Below are 15,149 nucleotides of genomic sequence, written 5' to 3'. Positions count from 1 at the left end.
TGATGCCATATAATCGAAGCAGTATTGGACACCTGGGCCGTTTCAGTGTGCTGCAGTGCACATGAAGTTGTGTTGCATATCGGTATAGCTTGATGCATTTAAACCGTTATTGTGTTCTGCCTATGGTAGGGCAATATATAAAATGCCACAATGCCTGGGAACAGAATGGGTTATGCACACAATTTAAGGATCACGTGCTAGTTCGTAGTCTGGCACTACTTTGTGGTGACTTTCATGCATATGACTAGCTGGAACAGAAGCTCAATGAAATCCCTTGGTTGAGGTGTTAGTTCACAGAGCAACTTTCACTGCCATGGACAGATCGTCCATGGAGGACAGACCGTCATCCATTTTAAGCTTCTGCTAGAAAGGCCATTGAAGAAAGCAGAGCGACACAATGAACATGCCTGGGAAGACTCCAGCCAGTGCACCTCAAGGGACTGCTGCCAGAATGTCAAGTACTGCAAACGGCAGAACTATGCGTAAAACAAGCCAACCCTGCACCTTCATCTACCGCTCGTCATGCATGTACTGTTGATGCACTCTGTCTGATTTAATTGGAAAATACCTGCGCTCTGATAGATAGGGCCTCATTTACAAGCCTACTGCACCGCCGTTGCGTCACTTATTTTGACGCACCGGCAGCGCAAGGCCATGTAAAGTCACCCTGCATGACTTTTCATGGCCTTGTAGATATGGGACTGTTTCACGCATTACTCTGTGTGAAAGGGGCGTTCCAGGGGTGTTGCTGTGGATGTTCCCACACAACATCCATGGAACCTGACACATTCCCAGATTTACAACGTTTTGTAAAGCTGGGAATATGTCAGAATCCTACGCCTCCCCAGCGCAACGAGGAGAAATTATTTTAGTTCTCCCCATTTTTTCCCCTTTCTATGCATGCTGCAGAATGCAGTACGCATAGAAAGAGGAAAATGACATCAATTTTTGTTTTTGTACAGGAAGGTGTCTCTTCCTGCACAAAAACAATCATGCCTGCAATGCAGGCACCCTTGTAAAATGAAACAAGGGTGTGTGCGCTGGTGCATATCTGCTGTTTGTGTGCCGGCGCAGGGTTGAAGAACTTGTAGATGCCATGCTTCAAAATATGGTAAATGAGGCCCAGTGTATCTGTGTGGTGTGATGCAAATATCACAGCATTGCGTACCATGTAGTGAAATGCATGATATATATGAAAGAGTATTGTTTGTGTGTGTTTAAGGGGTAAGGCTTACGTTTATTGTATGCCTGCACAATATGATGATGAAGTGAAGTACTATTACACAAGTTAACACATGTTACCATATTTCCACTACGATGGTGTATTTGTGTAGAGTTATGCATTTTATTATCGCCATGGTAGTTTTATATATGTGTGCAGCGCCAAAAGATATTTAAAGACACGTATACAAGAGCATTACAGAGCAATTTAAAATGGTTATTTAACGCATTCGATAATACTACACATTACTAAACAGCATCCTTATAAGCCGCAGATCTCTTTTCACTGGGCACAAAAAATCAATAATTTACCACGTGTATCACTGGGTTAAGAACTTTAGAACAGCCTTAGAGTTGTAAGTATGGCAGGGGCGGCTCCTCCGCTACAGCAGAGGAGCGTTGCCCCACTGCCCACAGAGGCAAATGAAAAAAAACAGATCATTTTATTTTTTTGTCCTGCGGCTGAGGAGTGTTGCTGGTGGGGCCACAGCACTGCAGCAGGGGGAGGAGTAGTGGTGGGGTCTGGCTGTCTGTGCGCATGACGGTTTGGCCGGCCGTCTTAGGAGGGCCAAACTGTCATACGCACTGACATCTCTCCAACCCAGCTGTGCTGCAGGGTGGAGAGATCAGCAGGCACAGGCTCCCAGCTCCTGATGGAGTGCAAAACAAGCTCCCTCCACCCAGTCCCAACATTGCTCTCATGGCGAGAGCAGCCTTGGGATTGACCACAGGCGAAGCTGGCAGCTTCAGTTTGTGCCAAGAGGAGAAGACCAGTGAGCTGAGCGGCAAGCAGAAGACCAGCAGGTAAGTTTGTTTCAGCCTCCTTGCGCTGCCTACCACAGTTTCCTTACACTAGCCGTTACTGAAGTAGGGCATAGCCACTTTTCAACAGATGTGACTCTCATAAGCTGAAATTGACCTTTTTTCTAAAACAAATCACTTGCTTTTCTCGCTTCTCCACAGACTGTGGCTACCTTTCCCCCCATCGGACTCATGATTCTGGATTTAGGCACTTTACATGTATGTGGTGCATTTTGTTTTGATTTCCTGTCCTGGATGGTTATATTTATTTTCAGTCTTTTGTCTACCATATCTATGTTTTGGTGTGTGCGCTTATGTGTGACAAGCTCTAAGTTTTTGGTTGTACTAAAAGTGTTCACCTCTATGAGCGTTTGAAAGTTTCACAAGTTTTACACAGAGATGATGTGATGTTTACAAATCAATACAACGCACATGAACTTCTCTATGCAACAGTATGTATAGAATTTGTAACACAGCCAGAAATCCTGGTGGATTAACTTTCACTTTGTATAATTACAGATCATCCAGACATAACACCAACATGATGCTGTATGTATATTTACTTTCCCTAGTATGTAGTTGTTTTGCAACTAGAGTGTTTACAGGAGTGGTATCGGGGAGTATAAATCCTTGGTCCTGATGAAAGGTCTTGGGGTAGAGCTTGAAACATGTAGATCTTTGAAACTCAGGAACATTATTCCATCGAGTTTCATTTCTTTCCCGGTTATGGTGATTAAGATTGCTGTGATAATAGAGTTTTCAATACCATGTCTACATAGGATATTCTTTAGATCAATTCCTTTTTATTCTATATAAAAACTGATTCCAATTAGGATTTTAGTGTCGGATTGGTCCAAGTGTATGTTCCATCGCTAATCGATGTGACACTTCAATATAGGGGTCTGAGATTTGTATTAAGAGTCATCATTACAGAGTTTACAAGAATAATAGGTGATTGAGAGGGCCTTTATAGGAGTGCTCCCAATTAGATGTAAAAACTGATTCCAATAGGATTTTAGCGTCAAAAGGGTCAAATTGTATGTTCTGTTGCTAATTAAAGTGACACTCCAATAAGGCGGTCTGAAAGTTGTGTTAAAAGTCATTACTGTAGAGTCTACGGGACCAATAGGTGATTAAGATGACCTTTATGAGAGTGCTCTTAACAAGATGGTGGCCTTTAGCAACCAGTCAGAATGGCGAGACATGATGAAACGGTTTGAAACCGCAGGTAATGGTTGTGAGCCGTGAGGGTATATAATAGATTTGAAACCCGGTTTTGTTTCAGTTTGTGCTTATGCAGGGATTGTATTTAAACATGAGTTTTATCATTTGCAAATAGAGCATAGGTTGTTGCGGGATAATCACTTAGCGGAGTCAGATATTAGTATTTGCATTGTTTGAGTGATAGTCACTTGGTGGTTTAAAACTAATTATATTGCTAAGAGAATGGTTGATGCAATGATTACATAAACACAGTCATGTTTAATGCTTAGTTATGTGGAGGTGATTGACAGGGCTTGGAGGATTGTAAATTTTGTGGAAGTGTAGCTCTCACAAATATGGAGGATGTATCAGAATATGGATTAATAGATGTAGAAATTTAGAAGAAATTATGTTAATTTTGTAGACAATTATGAGAGTTTAATTGATTTTATAATAGACATGATTATTTTAAGACTGTATTGAATTTACAATAAGTACCAGAAACTTGAGCAATATTATTTTCTGTATTACAAGAATGTTTACACACCTATAAATCTGTTAATCCGGAGCCAAATACAAGAGACTGTTTGGTGAACAGACATATAGAGAATAATGCGCAAGTATGCATAGGCCTTTATTTTGGGGACTGTTAGATAAAATCAATTGGGTGAAGTTCAATATTTCAGTAACGTTACTGGCAATGGTGATATTTTGAGTGTTTGATTTAATATTCAGATTCAAAATTATTACAAATTGGTCTAAAAATATGTAATATTAAAATTATTGGAACAAGTATAAAGGATTCCCTACCTCCTATTTAAGATTGATTTGATATTATTACATGTTGGTCAAGTATGTATGTAATTCTTTAATATGATTTTTGAAATGATAATGTTGATATTTAAGATGCCATAATGATAATGAAGTGCTGTTTTTAATGTGTAAATACTGGGTGATTGGGATGTCTTTTTGTAAAAAATATATATGTATCTTACAGTCCTGATGAAGTCTCGGATGGAGGCGAAATGCGTTGGCTGGGCTGTTGCTGTCTGATCCTAATGGAGTGGAAATGAAGAATAAAGATTGAACTTCTTTTTTAACCATAAACATCTGAGTTTCCTTTTGTAGCCGACACTCATCTAAGGACAATTTTAAAAATTAGATTATTGGGACTGAAGTATACTTGAATAATTGTTTTTCTTTTATTTGAAGAAGCTCAAGTGCTCCCCTTTTTGTGGTACTTGGTATAGAAGCACGATGTTGTGGTGAACCATATTTTTGACACTATTTTTTTTCCAACAATATTTTTTTAAACAATATTGTGTCAGTGAACCCGCCCCATGTCATGGCTCAAACACAGGGCAGTCTCAGTGTCATTAGCTTACATAAACGATCATGTGAAATAATAAATAGGCTGAGTTAAAGGCTCGATGAGATATCTTATCTTATCTTATTGTTTTGGTAAAGCGCAACAGCTGCCCCGGCAATGAGGCGTCCCGGCGCTGGAACCCAAATCAGATCCTAAGCGTGGGGAGTCCATGGACAGAGGAAGGGTTTACAGGCAAGGGAATAGAAAAGTTTTCACTGCTTTCCTGAAAGCTGATAAGTTGTCTATCGAGCGAATATGATGTGGTAGTTCATTCCACATCTTGGCTCCCAGGAACCTAAAGGAACGGCCGCCCATGCGGCAGAGTTTTATGCGTGGGACGCATAGAAGGTTTTGGTTGGAAGATCTTAGGTTCCGTGACGGCGCGTAGGGAGTGAGAAGGGGTTGAAGCAGAGGGGGGGGTATTGAGTTTGAGGATTTTGAAGGTCATAATGAGGGTCTTGAACTTGATTCTGGAGTCAACAGGGAGCCAGTGCAGTTTTCTGATGGTCGCTCTAGCTGAGCATCTGCGGGGAAGGCCAACCAAAGTTCTAGCCGCAGAGTTCTGCACGCGCTGGAGTCGTGCTAACTCACTTTTGTTGGCACCAAGAAGGAGCACATTGGCATAGTCTAGACGCGAGAGGATGGTGGCTTGAATGATGAGTTGGCGGGTCTTTGCGTCGAAGAAGCCTAGTATGTGTCTGAGGCTTCTCAGTAGGCCAATGCAGGTGCCGGCAACTTTTTTGGTGTGGGTTCGGAAGTTGAGTGAGTCGTCCATCCAGACTCCCAAGTTTTTCACTAGGGTTTTGGGGGGAGGGATGGTACCAAGGGAGGACGGCCACCAGTGCTCATTCCAAAGGCTGGTGTTTTTGCCAAGGAGAAGCACCTCTGTTTTTCCGCCATTAAGTTGTAAACGGTTCGTTGTCATCCATTGGGCGACCGCAGAGAGTCCGTTTTTGAAGTTAGCGGAAAAGTTGGAAGGACCATCTGAGAGAGCGATGGCCAGTTGTGTATCGTCAGCATACGATACTAATGTCAAGCCCCATTCTTTGGCCACTGCCGCTAGAGGCTGAACATAGAGATTAAAAAGAGAGGGGCTTAACGCAGAGCCCTGCGGGACTCCCTGTTCAATAGGGTGGGGTTTAGATAGAAAGGGGGGGGCAGAGACTCGAAAGGACCTGTTCTCGAGAAAAGATCTGAACCACTCCAAGGCATGACCAGTTACTCCAAAAGTCTCCAGACGTTTAAGAAGGATGACATGGGATACCGTGTCAAATGCCGCGCTGAGATCCAGGAGGATCAGCGCAGCACTTTGACCGGCATCTAAGATCGTGCAGAGGTGCTCTGTGGTGGCTAAGAGAGCAGACTCAGTGCTATGGCCTGGTCTGAACCCATTTTGTGATGGGTCCAGAATGTTGTTTTTGACCATATGCTGGGATAGAGTGCTGTTGGCATGCGCTTCAGCGAGTTTGGATAGCCATGGGAGCAGGGAGATTGGACGAAAATTCTCCGGTTTAGATGGATCTAGGGTGGGTTTCTTGATGATAGGCGAGACCCACGCTTGCTTCCAGGCAGAAGGTACACACGCTGAAGTGAAGGAGAGGTTCAGAATGGCGGTTAATGCTGGTAGGAAGAAGTTGAGTGACTCTAGGAATTGAGCCGGGCGCATGGGGTCTGCGGGGGAGCCAGTTTTGACTTTATTGCAAAGTCTAGTGAGGATGTCTTTGGAGATTTCTGGTATGTAGTTCAAGGTCGAGTAGCTAGGAGAAACAGAGGGATTGCTGGTAGTACTAAGGGCGTGCTGGGGGAAGGAGGTGTAAATTTTCCGTACCTTGTCAACAAAGAACCTGGCAAGTTCTTCGCATTGTTGCTCGGAAGAAATAGTAGGGAGGGGTGTTTTGTTGCTCTGCAATTCTTGTACAAGTTTGAAGATTTCTTTAGCGGGGGTGGGACTAGATTCGATTTTGTCGGCGTAAAAAGCGGTCCGTGCAGTACGGATGGCTTTATGATAAGTTTTCTGTAACCGAAGGTATTTAGCTTTGTCTTCTTTGTTATATTCCCTACGCCAGAGGCGTTCTGCCTTTTTGCACTCTTTCCGTAGATTTTTGAGTGTATCGTTGTACCAGGGGTTGGATGGAGAGTTACGACCTTTTGTCCATTTTGCTGGGATGAGGCTGTCTAGTCCGCCCGTAATCCACTCATGAAACGTGCTGTAGTTAGCGTTGATGTCAGAGTTGTTGTCAAGGTAGAAATCCCCTAGGGTCTCGTGAAAGTCCTTTTGAGACAGTTTATGCCATGGTCTTTTTAGGCGGCTGGTCGATGCCGTATTGAGCCTGCTTTTATTGACCGGAATGGCCAGTTTAATAAGGGAGTGATCTGTCCATCCCATAGGAAGGGGTGGCTCTGAGGTGAGTTCTTCTAAGTTTGAAAAGACTGGGTCTAGGATGTGGGCAGCTAGGTGAGTTGGAGTGGAGATGAGGGGGTGGAGTTGCAGTGCGGAGAGGTCTGCAAGGAGTGTTTTGATCGTAGGGTCATTAAGTAGATCAAAATGAAGATTAAGGTCTCCCAGAATAGTAAAATTGGGGCTTTTGGTTATTAGAGAGGTTGTTGACTCAAGGAGGGCCTCAATGAATTTTGAAGAGGGGCCAGGTGGGCGATAGATGTAGAGACCCGACACGGTGAAGTTAGGATTTATGAAGATTTTGAAGTGGGCGCTTTCGGAGTCTGACAGATCTCCCTTGACAAAAGAACAGGAGAGCGTTTTTTTGTGGATTATAGCGAGACCGCCTCCTCTTCCCTCTCTGTTGATGGCCGACATCAAATAGTCGTCTGGTAGCGTAAGGTTGGGAATGGTGGAGGTGCCATCGCGAAGCCATGTTTCGCAGAGGAAGAGGATATCTGGATTTTCATCCAGGATTAGGGTATTAACCTCAAGGTGATGTTTGGCTAGTGATCTTACATTGAGGTGAAGTATCGTGATGGAGGTGGTTTTGTCCGGACCTAAGAGCTGTCGAATGGCGTGGGGTTTAGTAGTGGAGAATTTGCAGGTTTGGCATTGTAGGCAGGTGAAGCCGGTCTTACCTGTAGAGTTAGCGCAAGTTCTTCCGGGGTTCCAGCTATGAAGTGTCTCACTATCGTAGACAAGGGGCGGTGACGGATAAAGGCCAGGGGGTCTGGCGAAAGGCGATGTCTTGGCGATGACGGGCGCAGACGGGCTTGCCTTTGGCGCGCCTTCGGCGCGCTGACGGCGCGCCCGCTGCGCCCGTCCGCTGCGCGTCCGGTGATTGCACATTTTTAAAGGAGAGGGAGGGGACGGTGGGCGTGGCCTATAGTAGGCGTCGCCTCGTGTCCTCGCCGTCAATGGCGGCCGGCAAGTGATTCTGCCAAGTGATTGTTGCAGCGAGATGCGCTGTTTAAGGGGTTTCTGTGGCTCGTGTCTGGAGAAGCCAGGCAGGTGAGTGGGGCTTTAAAATCAGTTAAACAACGAAGGGTGACACAGAAATTATAATAATTTTTTAAAAAGGTGGACTCCCGGCTTCCGCCTCAGGAGTAATCAGGTTCTGTTTCCGTGGCGCTGCGAGCGGCGATTTATACTAGATTGGACGGTGGGCGTGGCCTAGGGTAGGCGTCGCCTCGTGTCCTCGCCGTCAGTGGCGGCCGGCAAGTGATTCTTGTCGTACTTTAATATTCGGGACCGCGTAGGGGACAGGGCCCTACCCCTGTCTATGTTGGTATTAGCGAACCGCAAATGGTAAATGCGGCATGTACGAGTGCTTTATATATCGTTCTAGCTATGAATGCACTGTGTACACGCTATTCTGCTTTACTACGCGGGTTCCATTTTGGAAGCAGTGGCCATCTTGTCATTGCCCTCACATAGGCTATGATGGAGTTAATACGGGCCTCACAGTACATGGGCTTTCCCTCTGACTTCTCTGTGACCTGGGCAGCTGGCTCTGCTGCCCCGGGTCAAACCGGTCTCACAAGCTCCCCTTCCTCCGTCCACCTGTGATTAGCATCAGGGCTTGACCCATCATAAAACCCTTTCATTCTACACGAACCTCCGGCTAATCTCTTCCACACCTGCTTGTTCCTGCTTTATGACTTGTTTCCCAAAACAGGAGATGCTCTTGTTTATTGGGGGGTCTATTTACTTCAAACGTGGGATCTGAACCTTACTGTGTAAATCATTGTGGGCTGGCCGAACTGGAATGTGGGATGGTCATCATGACTCTGCTTTTTCGTTTGTAATGTATACCTTTATATGGCCATATCGTAAACCAAGGAATGTGTGCCTGGAGCATGATATTTTGTATTTAAGATGAAGTCCGTGCCTATGATTTTCAGCAGTCTCCTGAGAACATACACGCTGTTGTACTTCTAGGATACCTGTCATTGGTCTGCAGCCAATAAACGATTCTTTGACTTCACCCAGAAGACTCTGTGTTTCTGTAGGTCCGGAACAGGGTGAAACCCAGAAGTCATAGGGTGTGTGCCCCTGCACCGCTGGGTCTAAAATACCCAGTACTTCAGTTTGGCGCCCAACATGGGGCGATTTCAGCGGTACCAGTCCAAGCCAGAGGTTCGTGAGGAGCTTCGTGTGGAAATTCCGGAGGAAGGCCGCCACTTCATCGACCCCTGCATGTCGACGTGGTCCGAAAGTCTTTTCTGCGAGGTTCTCCGCGTCCCGACGGCTACGAAGGACTGCTGCCCTGATTAATCGACCTGTTTTGGACCCTTGACGAATCTGAGAGAGCGAAACAATCGAGAGAGTCTTCTGGTGACGCCATCGATCAGCAATATTCAGTTAAGTATAAGTGGAGCGTCTCCCATTTGTTTTGGTATCCTTCGGGATCATTTGAATTGGTACTTTGGAGTTTGCAAACGCCAAAACCAGAGGACTCGTATATTCACGAGAATATCATAATCGATAATCCTTTGACGTTTGGATCTAGACTAGTGAGCGAAGATGCCTGGTTCTGGACTATTTGGTAGATTATTCTGTTTGGGTTGTGGAAAAGATTTCCAGCTAGAGGAATCATGTCCGGTTCCTCCGGTTGGAACTCCAACTTATGAGCTCTATGTAAAACATGGCGTAGGCCCCATTGCATATAACGAAGTGTGGATCCACTACACCAGGAAAGATGGTGTTTTAAAATGGCCCCAAAATGGTAGTTTTGATACCGATATTTTAGATAATCTGGAAATTAAATTGTTTAAGAAGAAAGCCCGGCCGGCGATGTTTGACTCTTTCCGCTTATGGCGAAAGGAAGCCAAACAGAAGGAAATTAAGTTAGCGAAAAAGAATAAGAGAGAGAGAGGTATGTCAGTAATGCAAGCAGCTGTACAATTTAAAGACAATGAAGAGGAGCAAATGAATGAGCAATTGCACAGGCAGCGTAAGTTAGGGATTGACAAATGTTACCCAGCTTTGCCACATTCTAAGCAGGATGAGTCAGAAGAAAAGGAGAAAGATCCCTTGATGTCACATTTGCTGAGTTCGCCACCCCCGTATGCTCAAACTGCCACGGCGCCTCCCCAGCTTGTAAATATGCCGCCTCCAGTGCATATACTGCAAGCCTTGCCGCAACCGCCAGTTGCTTTGCAGCCAGTTCCTATTCCTGTAGCGCAGCCCTCTCAAGCGCCGCCAGTTGTGCTTCCAACTGCCCCCGCACTTCCTGCGACTTTGCCTAATCCAGTAACTGCCTCCCCTAACACTCTTCCTTCCACCACTCCAGTACCTGTCTCTACATCCTCTTTTCTTCCCTCTGTTTTTCCCCCTGTTCTCGCCTCAGCTTCTCCTTCAGCGCGACAGCGCTTAGCTAATGTGGTTACTACATTGATGTCTCCTCTCTTTGGGTCATCTGGTGCAACTCCTGGTGTACAGCGTAAGCAGTTGCGCAGCCAATTGCCTAACCCCGATGAGAAAAAGGTAATAGATCACATGGCGCGTAGATGGATTGTTTTTCCTTCACTGTATGATGTGGAATCAGTTGTCAACACTTTCCATCAATGGGATGCCCCTAAACAGAGATATGTGTTCGAGAAAATGTGCGAAATTCTCTGTGAAGAATTGGAGGATAGTGGTAAAAATCCGAACCTGCAGGAGTTGTGTAGAGTGAGGTTCGATTTTGGAACTGGTATAATTGTGGACCGCGAAGTAGATAAAGCAGTTGCGGTTGTATTGTCACTTAGGAATGACGATTGCCAACAGTCATTGTTTGAACAAGAGGTCCTTGTGGGGAAAAAGGCAAAAGCGCGACAATACCCCATGAGAGAAGTTCCCCCGGTATGGAAGGAAGCGGTTGCAGCTGTCGGTGGTAACCCCGCTGTGGCAGCGCATTTCCAGCGTGTTTGGGTGCATGTTCCATGGAAGCGCTCTGAAGTGTTAGCGCTTAAGCAGTCCTTACCTGATCCCTGTAAAAACCCAGCAGGTTATTATAAAGAGTTGTCACAGACGGCAGGGTCATGCATTATGAATCTGGCCGATATAGACATGTTGTTTGGTAATGTTGTTCCACAGCCTCTATGGGGATCAATTCGTAATGTAGATCACAATGCAGAACTAGGGGATACATGGGCCAACATTGTTGCTGCTGATGCTAGACAAACGGGTGGTGCGAAACCAGAACCTTTAGTAGCTGAACTGCCTGGTAGAATCATCACGTATATGAAGACAATAATGCCTGCGATGCGCGTAAATTGGGACAAGTTATCTGCATGCAAGCAGAAGAAAGATGAGACAGTGTCAGACTTCTTTACTAGGTTTGAAGAAACGTTTATTGACCACAGTGGGCAGGATATGAGTACTGAGGGTGGACAACGGCTGTTTGTGGATAAGTTTGTGCAGAATTTACTTCCTGACCTGTGTAAGAAGTTGAAAGACTCAGAAAGTTCTTGGGCTGTTTCTTCTTCAGCGCAAATACTGGCTACTGCACAGTATTATGAAAACAGAGATAAAGACGAGAAAGATAGAACGGAGAAGAAAACGAAGGAATTAAAGACAAAGGTCCTTTTACAGCAGGCCTATCCGCCACGTGGAGGTCAGAATAATTATAGGCAACCCCAAGGTGTCTATCACCAACCCCAACAGTTTCAGAACAACCAGCAAATGAATGGGTATTATCAATCACGTGTCCCTGTAGGTCCCAACCAATGTTCATATTGTAAAGAGGAAGGTCATTTTAAATATAGTTGCCCTAAATTAATGCAGCGGAACGGTAATATGTATGGCACAAGAGGTAGGGGTGGTCAGCAAGCTCCTAGAGGCAGAGGGCGTGGAAGTGTTCCCCAGAACGCGCGTCCTCTGCCGCCTCAAAGTACCATCAATAGCTTTGATCAGCAAGCTAACGCGATTAGTAATACGGCCCAGTATTATAATAATGATTATTATGCAGAGGACGGTGATGCAGAGAATAATGATTACTAGGACAGCCATAGACAGAGAGAGGGAGTTGTTTCAGTGCCAGTGGATCAGAGTGGACCGTATGTTGAGGTGACTACAGCAAATGTAACGGAGCCTTTTCTGCTAGACACTGGTGCTGCAAAGAGTTCAATCATGCATTCAAAACTCCCTGGCGCACCTTTGTCTGGCGATATAAATGTTTCAGTAGGTTTTTCTGGCGCCCCAGTTAGGAACCCGATTTCCTGTCCCATGTCACTTTCTGTTGGACCTTGCGAGCTGAAAGCACCCCTGATCCTGACAACAGGTTGTGGTGAAAATTTGCTGGGATTAGATTTGTTGAAAAGATTGCACGCTACACTGTATTGTTCTCCTTCAGGAGTACAACTTACATTAGGCAAGAAAGTGGTTTCCCCAATGTATTTGTCTAAAAACACGATGCCACCTGAATTGTCATCCCTTCCGGATGCCCTTTGGGCTACTGGTCCCAATGATGTGGGCCTCTTGGAGATACCGCCATATGTGGTGACTTTAAAGGCTAATGTCAGACTGCCACGTATTCCCCAGTACAAGATCTCTAATGAAGGGAAGAAAGCATTGTTAGACATTGTCAGCGACTTGATTCATAAGGGTGTGATTGAAGAGACAAGAGGCAACGTTTGCAATAGTCCGATTTTACCTGTCTTAAAACGAACGGATCCTTCACAGCCACCTGTTTACAGGTTTGTGATTGATCTTAGAGAGGTTAATAAGATTGTTGTGCCACAGTTTACGGTTGTCCCCGATATAACTGCTTTGTTAACGATGATTCCAGCCTCTGCTGCATGGTTTTCAGTGATCGATTTAAAGAATGCATTCTTTAGTATCCCAATTGCAGAAGAGAGCAGAGATATTTTTGGTTTTAGTCTGGGAGGCCGAAGCTTCCGCTTCAAACGCGCTCCCCAGGGCTACTGTGAGAGTCCATCCATATACAGTCAGGCTTTGAAAGCGCAGCTTGATGCACTTGTTTTACCTCGTGGCGCTATTCTGATTCAGTACGTGGACGATTTACTGATCGCTGCGGATACTGAGAAGATTTGTAAAGAAGCCACAGTGTCACTGTTGCGCCATTTATCCGCTTTCCATCACAAAGTGTCTCTCTCTAAGCTGCAATATTGTCGACAAGAAGTGACCTACTTAGGTCATCTCTTATCGAAGGAGGGAAGGAAACTGACCCCAGAAAGAATTCAAGCTATTGCACAGTTGAGTGTGCCAAAAACACAGCGAGAAGTACGTGCTTTCTTGGGCATCACTTCATACTGTAGGCATTGGATTCCTAGTTTTTCCTTATTGGCAAAACCTTTGTTAGCCTTAACATGCAAAGACACACCGACTCCTATCCCATGGTCTGAAGAGTGCCAGAAAAGTTTTGTGGAATTGCGTAATGCATTATGTTCAGCACCTGTGTTGGGTACTCCCGACTACAGTAAACCTTTTACATTGTATGTTCACGAGAAAGATGGATGTGCGTTGTCAGTGTTAACACAGCCTTTTGGCGACAGACCGCGCCCATGCGCATATTTTTCATCCACCTTGGACCCTGTAGCGAGGGCATTGCCAAGCTGTCTGAGAGCGACAGCTGCTGCAGCGATGTCTATCCGACAATCTGCTGGTTTGGTAATGGACAACACATTGATTGTTATGGTTCCACATGCCGTGGACACATTATTAAATAGAACTAAGACACAACACTTGACTAGTGCACGATTATCGGGCTACGAACTTACACTGTTAGCTAATCACATACACATAAAGAGATGCAATACGCTGAATCCAGCCACATTGTTGCCAATTCCAGCAGACTCAGATGAGATTGAGCAACATGACTGTCTGTTCAGAACAGGAGAAGAGACGAAAGGGAGAGTAGACCTGAAAGATACTCCCCTGACTGAGTGTGATGGCACTTTATGGGTAGATGGTTCATGCTTCAAGCTCCCTAATGGTGACACGACTGCTGCATATGCTATCACGACTTTGCACACGGTCGTGGAAACTGCACGAGTGCCACATATTTCGGCCCAAGCAGCGGAATTAATCGCCCTCACGAGAGCATGTGTGTTGTCTGAAGGAATGAGAGTGAACATATTCACAGATAGCCAGTACGCCTTTGGCGTGGCTCATAATTTTGGGCGTCTGTGGAAAGAGCGTGGGTTCCTGACGTCACATGGAGCTAAAATTCAGAATGGCAAGTTGGTGAATGATCTCCTTGAGTCACTGACCCTACCGTTGCAAGTTGCGATCATGAAATGCAGTGCGCACAGGAAAGTCACAGATGATGTTGGACGTGGGAATGCGTTTGCTGATGAGACCGCGAGAGAAACGGCACAGAATGTGAAGACTAGAATGTATGTTGCAGGTCCCGCAAGATGGGTTAATGATGTGGGAATGTGTGAGAACACAATAGAGAGTGTGAAGTCGCTTCAAGCTGAAGCCACAGAAGAAGAGTTAAGCAAGTGGAGAGAAAGTATGGGTAAGTTGGATGAGAATGGTTGTTGGATTGATCTGACAGAACATAGGCGATGGTTGTTGCCTGATGCATATGTGCTCCCAGTGGTTACTATGGCACATGGAATGGCACATATCAGTACGAAAGGTATATGCAAGTTGTTGGCTCCAGTATGGCAGAATGCTGGGATTCCCAAGCGTGCAGAGAATGTGGTCAAGAATTGCATAGTATGCTTGAAGTACAACCCTGGTAGGGGAACCCCAACTCCGGCTGGTCACTTTGCACCCCCATCATGTCCATTTGAAGTTTTGCAGCTGGACTTTATTCACATGGAAAGGTGCAACAACCTGAAATATGTACTGGTGGTTGTTTGTGCTTTCTCAAAATGGATTGAGGCTTATCCTCTGAAAGATAACACTGCCCTATCCACAGCCAAAGCCCTTGTGAAAGAGTTCTTCCCTAGGTTTGGGATGCCAAGAATGGTGTGGTGTGATAACGGAAGTGAGTTTGTGGGTAAAGTGATGAAGAATGTATGTGAAGGGCTAGGGATAAAGCAGAAGTTCCACGCTGCAAATCACCCCCAATCAGCTGGATTAGTAGAACGCTACAATGGAGCCTTAAAGCTCAAGCTGGCTAAAATCCAGGCGAGCACCGGTCTTAAATGGCCTGAC

The 15,149-nt window shown here is 45.4% G+C and overlaps 1 protein-coding gene across 4 annotated transcripts in view; it reads right to left on the bottom strand.

The window, feature by feature from the left end:
- The window catches only part of LOC146785506 (uncharacterized), a 691,519-nt gene that overhangs the window by 423,042 nt on the left and 253,328 nt on the right, over window positions 1-15,149 (bottom strand). The gene's annotated exons all lie outside the window — the stretch shown is intronic.

This window comes from Triturus cristatus, chromosome 11, assembly GCF_964204655.1.
Source record: "Triturus cristatus chromosome 11, aTriCri1.1, whole genome shotgun sequence".
Classification (NCBI taxonomy): Eukaryota; Metazoa; Chordata; class Amphibia; order Caudata; family Salamandridae; genus Triturus; species Triturus cristatus.
Note: the sequence above shows the minus strand (reverse complement) of the source record. Positions and strands in the feature narration are given on the sequence as shown.